Source organism: Rhipicephalus sanguineus, chromosome 7 (genome assembly GCF_013339695.2).
Source record: "Rhipicephalus sanguineus isolate Rsan-2018 chromosome 7, BIME_Rsan_1.4, whole genome shotgun sequence".
NCBI lineage: Eukaryota > Metazoa > Arthropoda > Arachnida > Ixodida > Ixodidae > Rhipicephalus > Rhipicephalus sanguineus.
The window spans coordinates 441,408-457,568 of NC_051182.1; the positions used below are offsets into that span (position 1 = coordinate 441,408).

The 16,161-nt window shown below is 48.3% G+C and overlaps 1 long non-coding RNA gene across 1 annotated transcript; it reads right to left on the minus strand.

Annotated features, from left to right (window-relative positions):
- Positions 1-10,066: 10,066 nt before the first annotated feature.
- On the minus strand, positions 10,067-10,669 carry LOC125759179 (uncharacterized). The gene is made up of 2 exons (XR_007416704.1): positions 10,490-10,669; positions 10,067-10,196 (listed from the first exon to the last, which is right to left on the minus strand). It is a non-coding gene; the product is annotated as an uncharacterized LOC125759179 (long non-coding RNA).
- Between the last annotated feature and the right edge of the window lie 5,492 nt (positions 10,670-16,161).

The following is a 16,161-nucleotide window of genomic DNA, read 5'->3' on the forward strand; positions in this document are numbered from 1 at the left end:
AAGTGTCGCCGCTTTGAGAACTGAACGCGCGCGAAGCATTGCAACACCTCTGTTTCAAGGCGGTATCCTTGCGGGGGGTCACGAAGTAACGGCTTGTGACGCGAAAAAAAATTAGGCGTGCTGCACTAACCTTGAAAGTCAACGACTTTAGTCGGCAGAGCCCGACAATACATTTTCCGCGTTTCTGCGGTTAGTGGGGTCGCACGCTGGCCATACTGTGCTTGAGGGAAAACCATCGCCGCCCTTCCCGACCGGCGGCGTACCTTTGCTTGTCCACCCAACAAACAAAAAGGCGTGTTTCCTTCTTGGAAGCACGCCTCAGCACATTTCCGACAAAATAAAAAAGTAACGAGATACCCATGTCTTGCATAGTATCGTGATACAATCGATACATCGTAAAGGTATTTCACTACTGGAATACAAACATTTTAAAAATGTAATACAGTAATACAAATACTCAAAAGTATCTCTGAATTACTATCGCGATACTGCCAACCCTGGCACCTAAATCTAAGTATACATGTTTCTAGCATCTTGCATTCATCGAACCGCGTTCACCGATTTTGAACATCAGGTATCTTTGACGTGCACCTAAATCTAGGTAGACGGGTTTCTAGCATCTAGCATCCACCGAAAAGCGATACTTTGAGCGGAATGGCGAAATATATATCTTGCATTGCTTCAAGTAAGGCGCTCTTCAGGCGACTAGCGTTAGTTTTCAGAAGGACCTGAAGTAACAGCCTTTGGACGGTAAGAAATATAAATGCGGCATGAGTAGACACAAAACCGCGATTGCTGAATTTTTATATTCTGGAGCAGTAGTGCGAACTTATCGTTATTCACACAAGCAGTTCGTCAGGCTTCCGATTTTTAATGCAGTTGAGTGCGCGGCGCCGTCATTGCGGAATGTGGAGCCACAGTGACAGCAAAAAGTGGACGGGAGCGTCACCTGATTCCGGGAGCATTGGCAATCTAACCTCCCCTGACGCTACCCTTCCCGGCTAGTGCGCGGTGCCTCCTGGGTAGAACTAGGCCCCCGCCGCACTCGTAGCAGACGCTGTGAAAGCGAGCCGAGCAATAAACTAGCGCTTGCCTTTCACGTGACCAGAGCCTATTTCTTTCTTAATTTTTATGATCAGGGTTAACGACTGTCATGCGACGCTCCCTCATAGTTTTTTCTTCATCCTTATGCGGAGGACTCTTGGTTGTCTTGTTCGTCGTTTGCTTCCAATTACAGTTGAAAATAGCATTCCGCAAAGGTTGTCTTGGAAACTGAGGCCATTAGAGAAAGTTCTACCAGAGCCCCAGCCAGGGTGCCGAATGCGTTTTCCTGTTAAACAGCAGTGAAATACAATTTTCGGAGGTTAAAACTCGACATTTCTGCCATGTTTTCACTCAACACACTCGAACGCCGGCGGCTGCGACGTCACCACGTGCGTATATTTTGGTAAAAAATGGGAGAACTAACCCTAGCCAAAAAGTACCCAAGTATCCAAGACTTCTCTTATGCCGCCACCTGCCTAAAGAAGTAGCCAAAGTGGCGCAATGTAGCCAAACCTGTCAACCCTCGCTGCGCCGACAAGCACTGCCTGGCTAAAATGCACAGATACACCCAATAAAGTGGACAAGAGGATGACCGGTGCCGTAGCTCAATCGGTAGAGTACCAGACACATTTTTCGAAGGTTGCAGTTTCAAGCTCTGCCGGCGACAAGTTATCTTTTAGTCCGCTTCACTTTCTTCAAATTTAATCATATTTACTACAAATAGCATTCCTTATGCATTTATTGGGATAATTGTCTGTTAGTTCTCAATAACGAAATATAGTGTGTGCCACAGAAAGACATTATTGGCGTATAGTTTGTGCCAAAGTAGCTCATCAGCAAATCATAAAAAGCAAATGAATTGGTGTGCATGAATAAAAAAGGCTCTGCGTCAGATTTACGCGGTTTACTATTTCATTTTGACGAAAGTTGAGAAATACACATTTGTCGCGTCATGCTACTGTCACTATGCCCGAGCCGATTTCAGTTCAACAATGTTTCAACGATTAGTTGTATGACTTCAGTGGAGAAATGTGTAGGTCAAAAGAAGTATTTCAAAACTTTAACATTGCAGGTGCGCCAATGCCAGGTTCTGAAGATGAATCGAATTCGAATCGAAAACAAACATTTTCCAAGAATTTGGTAACAATCTGTAGCCTTTCCACCCTTAATATAAAAAAGAGAAATATCTGCTGATATTCAACACAATAGAAAGCTTGTGTCAGTGCACTGAACAATTAAATCTTGCTTCGTTGAAATCATAGCGACTAAGAATATTGTTCGCAAAGTCGGGGTCGTTTGGAGAATACGCAGTTGCAAACTCCTATCGGAGGTGCTACGTCACATTGCGCCCCAAATATACCTGTGTATGCCGTCCTGATCACACGTCTCAGTAGCGAAAAAATCTGTGAAATATGAAGCACTTGTTTTCCTCGCATTCTTATATCATATGGTACCAGTATTCTTAGTGCATCTATGGAAACATGAGTTACTTTTTTATTCCTGTTTTAAAAACTGTAATGTAGACCAAGTTTTGCACAAGATAATAATACAGAATAATACCCACAGCCGGACTACGCAACCCAGAAGCAATTCTTTTGACTTATTTTGTTGAGCCATATTCTGCTTGCCTTCGTTGCGCAGTGGCAACTGTGGTTCGGGTGAAAAGTCGCATTTTGTTCTCATTTCTTGTTCAACAGTGCACAAAGGAAGTATTAGAAATTATGCTGATGCTGCAATAGTCACTGTTCGATTCCAAGACATAATCGAGCAATGACCATACCCTTAAAATATTCACTTTAACTCAATCCCTTGTTGAAAGTAGTCATATATATGCGCACTCCTAATGAATACGCACAGCAGGTGCGTTAGGCAATTCCTAAACCTAAGAAACGTACCCCCATCCCCCGTTTTTCCGCGGATGTAGTATAGCAGAAATGTAAAAGTTGCAGGCTTGTACAAGGAGAAATTCGCAGTTTCGCCGAAAGGACGAAGCAATGAACGCGATAGCAGCAAACTGAGTTTTCATACGTAGAAAGCCCAGCAGCTAACTGCTTAAGCAAACACGACCACTGCAGGTAGAGATGTGTCCTTCGTGCATTCTATAGCTGCAACGCGAACTTTGCGGCAATAGCACAACGCGTACAAAGTTGCTAGCAATCTGCTAAACCACCTGAGAATAATAATGAGCTGAGCTAGTTGGCAAGTATTCACTCTAAATGACTGGGCGTGCAAACACGGACACAAGACAAACACGCCACAAACGCCTGCGTTTGTGGTGTCGTGAGTTCCTTCTCGTATCCGTATTTACATGCACCACCTTTCTGAATGCTAAACACCCCTCTAGAGATAAGCGCGCCAGTACAGGCGACAACGTCCTCGAGGTCAAAGTACGGAGCCGGGGGCGCGCAGCATCACGGGTGAAACGACGCCCTTTAAAGCTCGCCCATTGGTCGTTTGGGCCATTTCGAAGGCGATAGTTAACAAGCCTGGCCACGCTGATTCACCTCAGAGATCTGGGCACCACAAGTGACAAATGGTGTGTATATATAGGTTGCCGGGAAATGAGTGGGTTTGTGGCGGAGTGATTTAACGCTTCTCATTGCGGAGCGATGAGTCAGAAGAGTGGTCAGAGGTCAGATGGGTTGCGCATTCATATCGCCGACAACGTGCTTAGGCAAAAATTTTTTCACGGTTATTTTTCTTTGATAGTAATATACATTAACAGCGAAACTGTTAAAGCTCGAGGGAAAACGTATGACCGGAGAAAACTATCATCATCACAAAAGGGGCATATGCCACAAAAACTGGGTAAATCCCACTACTCACCGCTGGTACAGTAAAAATGAAGAAGGCAACAGTTCTACTAAGAACTGGTTATCACCAGGGGTATGTGCCACAGAAGTTGGGGAAATCACACTACTCACCACCGGCTCACTAAAAATGAAGAAGGCAACAGTCGGCCCAAGATGAGGCTGCCAAATGACGGTGGCTAGCCGAAGACGACCCCGAGTGTGTACAACGAGAGAATGCTACGGAACGGCAAAAGCAACGGTGGCTGCGAGAACAACCCGAAGCGGTGGAAGCCCTACGCCAACGACGTCGTACCCGTGAATCTATGAGAGGAGCACAGAAGCAACAGAAGCACAGACTCAGAAAGTCAATTCCTTAGTGGACGTTCGACGAAGAACGTTGACTAAGGAATTGACTTTCTCCTCTAATGCTTTTATTTGCGGAGCCCATGAGAGCCTCCTGTCCAAAATAACACCCAAAAACATGTGCTGTCGCACAAGTTGTAAACGCTGGGAGTCTATCTCGAGCTTAAATCTTTCGAGGAACTTCCTCGTAAAAGGTAGTACAGCTGTTTTGTCATGTGAGAGAATCATTCCTCTGCTTTTCAAAAACTCATTCGCATCATCTACCACTCGGACGAAGACATTCTGACGCAGACGCACTCTCACAATCATATTCCGATTAAAATTAGCCGTTCTGTAGACACAGTAATTCACAGACTTCGTCTAGGAACTGCCTACACTAAGAGCTTCCTATATAAGATAAGAAAAACTAGCTGCGCTACATGTACACGTGAAGAGGCAGAAGAAGACATAGAACACCTCCTTCTACACTGCAAAAATTATGCTGTTCCCCGTAAAAATCTCTTACAGAAAATAAACAGATTGGACAGACGGTCACTATCATTAGCAAAAGTATTGGGTCCATGGCCAATAGAAACTCTTCAAAACATTGCTGCACGCGCCCTAGTACAGTTTTTAGAAGAGTCGGGAATATCAAGAAGATATTGACTCACACTTGTAATTATTCTTCACATTGAGATACTTCTGGTCACATGTTTCGCGTTGCCTCTTGTGATTCAAGACAGCTGTGTTTAAAGCGTGGGCAATGCCCAGTGACTTTTGTGTGATGTCATCACATTTTACAAAGAACTGTGAGTTGAACTCTTCGGCAAAGTGCGAACGATTCTTGTGTGTGAACATTGTTGTCATCACGTGGACATTATTCATGACGTGTGAACATTCCTTTTAAAAGGACATTGCCGTGATTTAGTCTACCGTTATTTATAAGTTTGTGACGCTAATTAATAGGTAAGGGACTAGGAGTAGCTGGAGCCATGTATAGGCACCAACCTCTCCTTAAACACACTTAATAAAAAAAATGACGCGAATGCCAAATTTTTGTAAGCGAAGAGCTGAACTTCCGCGGCAACCTGAAGGATTCTTTAGCTAAGCCAACTAACAAAGGGCGTGGTGGTCGGTTACGACGTCGAAACTGTTCGTGCAAGTAAGGAGGAAAGTTGCTTAATGCCCAAACAATTGCGAGGCACTCTTTCTCAGTGACTGAGTAATTGACCTCCGCTTTTGTGCGTGCGCGGCTGGCATATGCAACGAGGTACTCTGGAATGTCGGGCTTACATTGCGCGAGTACCGCGCCAAGACCAACGCTACTAGCGCCTTTGTGCACTTCAGTCTGAGCAGTTCGGTTATAACGGCGCAGAATTGGTGGTGACGTAGGCAGGCAGCTCAGTGTACGGAAGGCGTCGTCACATGCTGGGGTGCAATTAGAAAGATTAGCAGGGCCAGCCAGTTGTTGCGTACGTGGCGCTATTATCGATGATGGAAATTAACAGACGAAACGACTAAAATATGAGCATGACCCGATGGAGCTCCGTAGTTCTTTAAGTGAAGTCGGCTTCGAAAACTCGGCTATTGCAGGGAGTTTGCCCGGGTCCGAGAGAATTCGATACCTTGACACAACATGGTCAACTGTAGTGTGTTGGCGAGCCCCGAAGTGGCACTTCTTCAGATTAAGCTGAATGTTTGCCTTAGTAATGCACTGAAGAGTGATGCGCAAAAGGTCGACGTGTGTAGGGAAATCTGGGGAAAAGACAATATCATCAAGCTAACATAAGCATAGTTGTCATTTAAGGCCGCATTAATGGCTGTTCATGATCCGTTCAAGCGTTGCAGGCGCATTTCTCAGACCGAATGGCATTACCGTGAATTCGCATAGGCCGTCTGGTGTAATGAACGCTGCCTTGGGTAGGTCACACTCTGCCATCGGGAACTGCTAGTAACCCGAATGTAAGACCAGTGCGAAAAAAATTCCGTACCTTCTAAGCAATCGATGGCGTTGTCGATGCGGGGAAGAGGGTAAAGATCTTTCAGCGTGATTTGCTTCGGTCATCCGTAGTCCACACAAAATTTAGTCGAACCGTCTTTCTTCCTTATCAGTACAGCAGGGGAAGCCAGGGGCTAGAAGAAGGCGTGATGACACCGCGCTGAAGCATGTCATCGGCTTGCTCTGCCATCATACTACGGTCCTTCGGTGACACCTGGTAGGGGCGCTGCTTCTAAGGAGGGTGAGTTCCAGTGTTGATTGTGTGATCAACTGTGTTCGTTTGACTCAATGCAATCTGCGGAGGGTCGAACGTATCTCCAATTCATGCAGAAGGGTGATAAGCTGTTCCCGTTGATCCGGAGGAAGCTTGCTGTTGATGGAGTGGTTGAATATATCCGAGGAGAGGTCATCCAGCGTAAAATGAGGTGTGACAGCTTTCAAATAAAGCTTTTGTCCAGTTTCGTGGGGTTCAATGGCACTATAACACTTTCGTCAACAGGGTGAACGTGGCCAAGAGTCTCAAAAGTGTGCAAGGGGTGAGGCCATAAGCTAGGGGTTGCAAACGACAATTTCAGTCGCATTTTGGTGAGGTGGCGAAACGGCATATGGCATAGACGTACCATGGCGGCGACTGAAAACAATGCATGGCGTGAACACAACGGTAGAGCCACAAAATTCAGTGCGACGGGCAGGGACAATGACGGCAACAAGGAGCTTGCCCACGCGAGGTCGTTCGGTGTCAGTGGACGGGGCATTGGAAAACAACAAAAGTTCCACCCGAGCGTGAGAGCGGTCAATGATGCTGTGGTGGCGCGACAAGAAATCCCATCCCAGTATCACGTCATGAGAACACATCGCCAACATGAGAAAGTATACGTTATACAAAACATACTCAGGGAAAGCTCGGAAGGCGGCGTCGCTAATTTTATAGAGCGGCAGTTTTCGCCTCATCACATATACAGCAGCACCAGTGTCAACAAGAGCGAGAGTTCGTAAACCTTCGACAACACATTGGTGTGGGACTTGTACAATACGACGACGACGCAGCACGTGCCTCCGGAGGTGCGGCAGTCAGTTTTCGGTCGCTCGTCGCTCACCCTCACCCTGGCGCCATTCTCTGTCACAGGGGTGACAGAGAATGGCGCTGGGGTCTGGGTGAGCGACGGAAAGCGAAGGGCGGTACTCGGGAGCAGGTTGGCGGTCTTGCTCGGCTGGTAGCAGGTCACGTTCAGCTGGTGGTCGGTCACGCTCAGGCAGTGGCGTAGCCAGTGGCGTAGCGCGTGCCCCCCCCCCCCCGAGATATTTTTTTACTACGGCGTAGAGAGCCCAACTGACTCTTGAACACATCTGCCTGCCCGGCCTCCTCTTCAAATCAAGGACGTGCCCCCCCCTCCCCCCCCCCCAAAAAAAAAAGTTCTGCCTACGCCCCTGCGCTGTGGTGGTAGTTCTCGTTGCGCGTCGTACGGGACCACGAAAGAGTAGCCGGAGTATCTCAGTGCAGCCGGGGTTGCTGCGATGCGCCCCCGACAGTAGCGCGCGATATGGCCTAGATACCTGCATACGTAGCAGATTGAGCGATTGTCAAGTGTGCGCCGAGGGTTTCCGTTATAGCACTTAGGCGTACCCGGAAATGGCGTCGTTGGTGCTCGAACAAGTTGGGGGGTCGACACGTAGATGTCGCGGTGGAGTGGCGGCAACAACCACGTAACTCAGTGGGACGACAACAGGTGTTGGTTGAGAAGCAGATGGCAGTGCCTCGGAGGCTCGCTCCTGTATCAGCTGATGGCGGGCGCGAGTTGATGAATAGCGTGTTCTGCGTGTCGGTAAAGATGACACGCATCAGAGTTCTCGAGCGAATTCTTCACGAACATACCGTTTGATTACCGACAGCAGCGTGTTGTGCTCACCACCGAGGGTCAACGCCGCGAGAGATTCCTTTGTTGCCGCTGCTTGCCGCCCCAAGACCTATTGTTTCCGCACTTCGTCGAAACTCTGGCGCAGGGTGGCGACTTCAGACATGGTCTGCGGCCCTTGGCCAGCCACATCTGAAAGGCGTCGTCATCTAACTCCTTCAAGATGTGTTTAATCTTGTCTCTTTCACTCATCGAAACGTTAAGGCACTTCCACAAGTCGAGTACGTCTTCGATGTAACTTGTGAAGCCTTCTCGCTGCAGATGTACACACCCCGGCAGGCGCTGTTCAGCAGAGAGCTTGCGTACCTATTGGTGACCGAACACATCGGAAATGCGTTGCTTAAAAGCACTCCAAGTAGTGAATTCCCACTGGTAGTTCTGAAACCAGAGGCTTTCGACATCTTTCAGCTAGAGGGACACATATTGAAGTTTCGACGGATCGCCCCACTTGTTGCTCGCGCCCACCATTTCAAATCTCGACAGCAAATGCGACGTCTTGTTCATCGGTGCAGTCAAAGAAAGGTGGATCGCGCAAGCGTAGCGCAGTGTACACGATGACTACCAAAGGTTAGGCCATGCCTTGCTGTGTGGTTTTTTCGGCCCTTACTGGGGGAGAGGGCAATCTCCTACTTCAGAGTTCCTTCTTGCGTACCCAGCACCTCCGCGACTCTGGAACGAGGTTTATCGGCGACAGGTAACACTTGCGAAGACGGTTTACGGACGTTGAAGGCGGACGGCGAAAACTGACACAAGAATGACAGTCCAAGCGCCAACAGCTCGCACTCGCCTCTTTCAGCTAAGGTAGTGGCCCACTGCGGCATATGATATTCTTACTCCCTACATACGGAATAGTTTTGAACGGCCGATAATTATTGGAATGATGGAACTCTTGACTTTGACTGTTTTGCTGAAGGTGTAGGAATGGCACATACTCTGTTCCACCACCAATTTTACCCTCAAGCATGAAAACTGCATCACTGACCAAGGTATTTACTTGCACAGACAAGTAACAAAGGGAAGCTTAGCAACAAAAAACGCCAGGCCTGCGTTGAAACCGCAGCACAGTCACAGCGTAAGTGGGAAGAGCGGCGTTTTTGGAGCCCGTTGTAAGCTCTCTTGGGGCTACTATAACAGGTACACTAGCAAGGTACCCAATATGCCATAAATAACAATTTTTGTGAAGTTGGGAAGCACCTACTAAGCCATTATTTGTCATTCTGCGGAGAAGCGAGGCACCAGCTATACGTCTGCAAGGCATTATGCACTAAGAAAAAAAAGAGTATGCGTGACTCTTTTCGCAGAGTTCTGACTTGCCACGTATAGGACTCTCTTTAAATAGTCACGATGACTCTCTTGGTGGATCAGGGTCGGCTCGCTCTAGGAGAGTCCCCTGACCCTCTAGGAAGAATGGAAAGACTCTCCTACGAAGGATCACGTTACCACTTATAGGGAGTCAGACGACTCTTGCCGGTAAACCTCCTACGGGGGTCAAGTGAGCCACACCGAAGCGTCAAGCGACTCCACAAGTATTTTGAGCTACTCATTTGACCCTTGCTCTACTTTTGCGCGACTACTGTTGAAAATAGTAGAGTATTCGTTTTAAGCATGTCCAATGACCGAGGGTCCCACTGCAGTCGCTTGACTTTGGGACCCTCGTCTGCATACTACTATCTACTAATTCTGTATTTTGAATGAATAAACTGAAACTGAAACTGAAAAAAAAAATAATACTTGCCGTTCTGCCCAGCGACTGCAAAAAAAAAAGTATAGTTCAGTCTTAGCATTATTTTAATAAAACTCGTCAAAACAACACATATTTTCCAGCAAAGTTATATAGAAAGCGCGAAAAGATGGTCTTTGATTTTCAATTAAGAAGTTTGGGTATTCCTCATTTAGGTGCTTCTATGAGTATAGCCAACTAAAATGTGTGACTGATGTGCATAGTGTCATATAGTGCGAAATAAACTGCAGAAATGGGCATCATGTTTCAATCTTTATTCCTTATGATTAAGAATAAATCAAAAAGTGGTGACGGCTGGAGGCATCAGACTTGTGGCTTGCTAGGTTGTCGCTCCTGTTCAGCGTGAGCGCCATGAAAAACGGTATCTGAAAAGCAGAACGTGATATTATGATGAGAAAATGAAATTGCAGTAAAGGTTTGCAAAACCTACAAAATAAGTGGTTCACATAGACACAATCAACGCTCACAACAAAACAACAAATTCAAACACGTATGGTAAGGAACCAAGTTTTTTGCCGTTATCGTGTAAAACACAACTTGCAAATAGTACCTTTTGTAACACGTCACTTGGCGACAAACTTGCAGCACAAGATGATGTGAGCCTCTTTTAAACAACAAACGAAATTGGTTTAGGCTCCTTTGCGTGGGTGCCACTCACCTCTTTTCCTACGCCGTCTTGTCCAACCAAAGGAAATGTAGGACCGACTGCCTCGTTGACAGGGCGAACGCCGCTGTTGATTTTCCCATCACGAGCGGTGAGGCGCCAGACCAGAGCGGTACCTTCGTTTCCCCGAGTGTGGCTGTCAACTGGAGCGAAGAGGCGGGAGAAGTGATCCGGGATTCGGGGAATAACCAAAACACACATATTATTTGTATTTAAAACCACCGTTTGTTCAACACACCGTTATTGTACACACATCTTCCGCGAGTGTTTAGTTCAAATTTCGCAACGAAAACAAATTTTCACGTAAAAGGCAGCGGGAACCTCGTCTCGCAATAGGCACTCGCTATACACGAATGAAAGCAATTCTTTTCTGAGAAATCGCTTCAAAATTTAGTTTCAGAACAAACACGGTTTTGCGCCGGCTTACCCCGACACCCAAGCACATCCTCCGGCAGTCAGGGGCACGCCGTGAGTGATTGCTGACCGCATGTTTTACAAACGTAACCCATAGTCATATAAACACATGCGAGTACGAGGGCCCGAACGACACCCAGCGCGTGCGACGCCGTCTACGTCGAGATCAGACATGTCATGTGCTAGAAATAGCACACATAACTCCCACAATCACGTACACTCATTGATTCTGTTAAAGCGCCATCGCAGATGCTGGCAAACCATGAAAACAGCAAACAGAAGCGAAGGAAAAAAGTGCAGGGCGGCGGCCGCAACAAAGGGCGCCGTCGAAAGTCTAGCATTTTTGCCTTACAGGCGAGGCGTGTCCAACTTGAATCACTACCGCATACGTTCTGGCATAGAGTTAATATACTGACTCTAGAGGAAAAGCTCGCCATAGGGCCCATGCATTGAAACCTATAACCACATGTGTTCCGCCATGATGGAACAAAACGATCGTTGCCAGCGTTGCCAGACCCTGAGACGCTCGCTATATTTGACGGTAGTAATCAGTTTTCATCTACCAACCTAAGTCAGCTACGCGCTGTTCAGAGAACATCAGCTGTGTTTTGATGCGTGAAGCCGTGTGTTAGTGTACGGTTGTCTGTGCAGCTGGTCCGGTTGACAACAGTTAAAATTTCCACCTGTTTGGGCATGGTTTTTACTAGGCACTCTCTACCAAAGTTTCTCCGTTCGCTGGCACAAAGGTCACTCGACAGATTCGCAGCTCGAAGCAAAGTCCGTAGGCCGTGGTCGCGCGCTGATTCGACTTGCAATGGCGAGACACCTGTATCCACGTTCTTTTTCAGCTAATTGCTGCCGTACTTCAGCGCAGAGAGCCGTAAAGCAGAAAAATGTCGATTGCAGCTTGCAGCGGCGAATGTGAGTGAGACATCTCCCGAAAGCTTCAATCGAAACTAAAGTTACATGGCCCACGAAGCTTTATCGCCGTTAAAAAGTCTAAAAAAAATCGGTTGCGACTAGTTCGCACATAACTTTCAGGGCTTGTCTCATCTCTTCTTTGCCGTCCGTCCTGGTTTGCACTGATGCACTGAAGTTTCCAGCTCGAAAGAAAAAGATGCTGTCACATGAAGTCGAGTGGTATGCGGCGACAGAAAACGCACACAACGGGACACTATGACAACTACGAGATACACGACGCGAAAGAAGTTTCAGGGGCTTTAACACGACGCGCAAACCGGCGCAGTCGGCGGCAAGCACACACTCGCGTACTCGCGAGTGTTGATATGGTGGTGCCATCTAGTTAACCACCCTGCAAACGCTCCTTTCCGCGCGCAGTAAATTGCATAAATAGCCGTCGTATTCTTTCGTAGAAGTATTCAAAATAAGCACAAAACAATATGCGCAAGTTTTTAATTGTGCAGATGCTTCTTTAGGATTCATATGTGATGGCAAGAATGACAACGTTCCAAGATGTCAGCGTTCTTGTGGTTATAGGTCTCGCGGCCCAGCTTTTCCTCTAGAATCAGTATATTAACTCTATGCGTTCTGGAAGCCACCGTACTATATCTGCACCTCAAACTACCGTCGTTAAAGGCCAACTCCGGCGATTTTTCGAGGTCGATGGATTTCAGTGAAATTCGCTGGGTACGTTCCTTTGCACGTTTCCGTCATTTATGCCAAATTGCAGGCTTGATACATGCGCAGATTGTTTGCAAATGAATTTTAAAGATTGTCTGCAAACGCCCTCCTGGGTTCCCACAATTATTGGCAACATTGCGTCTGTGACGTCAGTACTGGCAAGGCGGCAAAAGTAACGCAGCCGAGGGCACCGCTAACTTCGGCGCTTAGGCCGCTACAGGGCTGACGCGCTGGAGTTTTGAGTACTGTGGCGGAGCCTGGTGGCGTGCGCCGAAGTTGCTTGGGTAGTCAAAAATGGACGCCGACCGGCGAGTTACGCAGTTCTCAGTTGCTTTAAGCGTTTTACTTAATTTTGCGCCTAGTTTTCAGGCTCAAAAAGTGCTTAAAACGTACGCAGGAACTTGTCCGCTATGCCTGCAGAGTCTGACATGTTTGACGAGCGATCCCTGCTTCAACAAACCGTGCCGAAAGCAGGTGGTCTGGGCGACGGTTCTGAGCAGCGCGCGGTCTCGAAGCGCGGTCGCCGCCGTTATTGTTGCGTGGTTAATTGCCTCGAACATGGGGGTAAGGATCCTAATGTGCGGTTTTACTGGTTCCCCTGAGAGCCGTACGAAGTGGAGCAACGGAACCGCTGGATACGTGCCGTCCGACGCGTGAAGTGAGTACGCGAGTAAAACGTGGTTTGCAACGTAACGTGCTGATTACTTTTCGTACGCGAGTGCACGCGTTTATATATGTATATATTCCCTGTGTGCAGTCCAGACGGCACGCCGTGGCTGCCGACGGCGATCACGAGGATATGCAGCCGGCATTTCGTGCGAAACGAGACAGCCGGCTGCTTCCAGCGGCCGGCTGTAAACATTGCGCGCCGTCGCTCCTCGACCGCCACCGCACGCTGATGCGGCAGAAAACGGCACACGACGCGAATGCGCTCATTCGGGCCGCCGACGGCTAGCCTTCGTCACTGCACCTTTCTTGATTCCGTTTCGTCGTGTAATGCAAATCATGTCGGCTTTCTTAACAGCAATCTTTTCGTTTATGCACTGTCGTTAATCGCGCGAGCATGCCTCGTAAAACTTAACTCGAGTTCAACGTCGTATGAGATTCGCTGCACTTGCGAGTTGCAGCGCGCCGAAATGGTTCCTTCACTCTCCTGCACGTCGTAAACATACTTAACGTTGACGAGCTTCTTGCATTTATGCAGATTGCTTGGCCTGAAGAACTCAGCCACGCCAGAAATTGGCCGAGATCCAAAGCGCAGCACAACCGACAGCGGCGGCTCCATTGCGCATCTGAGCTTAGTGCTGCATGCGGCCGCCTGTCTGACTACTCGAAACCAAAGAACTTGTCGTAGGGGGCGCTTTTTAGCACCGTTTTCGCAGCGCCGCCTGGGCAGCCAGTCAGGCCTACAGCGAGCGTCTGCTGTGCACAAGGCGACAGACAGCGTTGGTTTGGCCGGCGCTTCGCTGGTCGTTCCGGCTGTCACAGTTTCCATACTCCGCGTCGGCGTGACCGGCATGCCTTGCACGACTTCCGGTTCGTTCGTAACAACGTCTACGTCATACGTAGACAGTACACTCGGTTGCGTTTCGGTTTCGGTGTTGCGCTTTTTTGCTTATTTGAAATTATTGTCCAATTTGCCGAGTATTTCTGCTATCGGGCCCGTAACAGGAGCGTCTCAGGAACATAAAAGCACCATTACTTTGACATGACCAAAAAATCGCCGGAGTTGGCCTTTAAGCCAACAAAAACTATTATATATATGCCTCTGAGCGTTCTGTACACGGGCTCTTTTTTCACGTTCCCACGCGCGGAAGCACGCAGCAAACTCAAGGTCGATGGAAATGTTATTATGAAGTAGACTAAAGTGCATCTCAAAACGACCTCTTGCACCTTCAGTAGTGCAGACGCAACGTGCGATCAGCAAGAAATGACCCTTGATAATTGTTTGCATCGCTCACTTTATGGGAGCTTGTACAGCAACGCGCATAACGGTGGCAACTCGTTAACTGACAGCTTTAGGTGGGCATCCGCAACAGCCCCGCCGACAGAGGCTGCTGTTGGAAATGGCTGGCAGATAACTTCCGCAGAGCTGCTGCACACGCCCAGCTAAAGCTGTATAATTAGTACCTACGAAAGCAGTACACTGACCGTTAACTGGCGCCGGTGTCCGTATCCGCAGCTCCATGAATATTCCGCCCTCCAAGCGTCACTTCGTGCACGGAGCCGGCGTCAACACCACCGAAGACGCGCATCAACATGAACCTGATGAACCTTCAATACGCGCAACCCGCGCAACCAACGCAACCACGCAACGCATTCCAATAGACGAGGAGACTGAGACGACTGAGAGAGGAGAGCGGCGCGCCACCCCGGCGCCAACCCCGTCTCCGTCGGCGAGCAAGGCGCCACAACGGCGCCAAAGGGCAAGCGCGCTATATGTACGGCGTATCAGCGGCTCTTTCATGACGGGCGCCAATCGAAACGCGCTTCAGGAGCGTCCAGTGACTCCTTCCGAAATGCTAACTCTTTTTCTCTGCCTGTACTTTCCAAAAGGGGTCACATGGACCCCCGAAGAGAGTCACGGTTCCATGACCCTCTTCTGACTCTTTTTTTTTAGAGTGTGTGCACTTTGTTGACGGGGCGACTGATGACGATGAAGAATTATGGCTCAGCCCTTTGTAACGGGTTGGAAGCTTTAAACGGCTCACCAGTTATGCAATTTGCATCGGGTGACGCCCGGTCGCTATTTCCCTCTCAAACCATGCTGCATAACATAGGTTGACGTGGGAGAGAGAGGGAGTGGGGCGAAGAACTCTACTGAGACCCCGAGGAAATGGATCATGCGCTTATGGGCTTCCTTGGCAACCAATACAAGTGCACTTGCGAGGAGCCCACTACGCTATAAATCATTGTAATTTTTGAGAAGTAGGGAAGCAGGCACTATGCCTTTTCGTCATTCTACGAAGAGCCGTGGTACCTGCTAAACGCATGTAAGGCATCATACGCACTTTGTTGATGCTGTGCCTGATGAAGGTGAAGAATTATGGCGGAGCCCTTTGTAATGGGTTGGAAGCATTCAACAACCTACTGGTTGCGCAATTAGCATTGTGTGACGCCTGGTTACAGAATTCGCGTTGTGCGATGCTCGGTTGTTATTTTACTCTTCTACCACGCTATATTGCGTATGTTAATGTGGTTCCTTCCCGACATGAAGCCTGTGTAGGACCTTTTTGCAAAGCAGTTTCAAACCGGCATGGCTCAGACGTTGAATACTGGGCTCCCACGCAGAGAGCCCAGGTTCAAACCTCATTCCTTCCTGGAATTGTTTTCTTATTTCGTTTTTTTTTCTTATTTCGAGCGATAGTGGTTACGGACACCAGCGGCGGCGGCGGCTGCGAACAACTACGGCGCCAAAAACGGCCGCTGAAATGATCTCATAACAGCTTTTGCTGTAAAAGTAGCCACTGTGGGAGCTCTCCAATCCCCTTCGTGGGTATGAGCCATTCTCTACTAGGCGACAAAACAAAACAAAAAAACAACAAAAAAAAACATGCGAGCAAAAACCATGGACCGGGGATATAACTATCCGCGCGTGGCTATAGCGATGC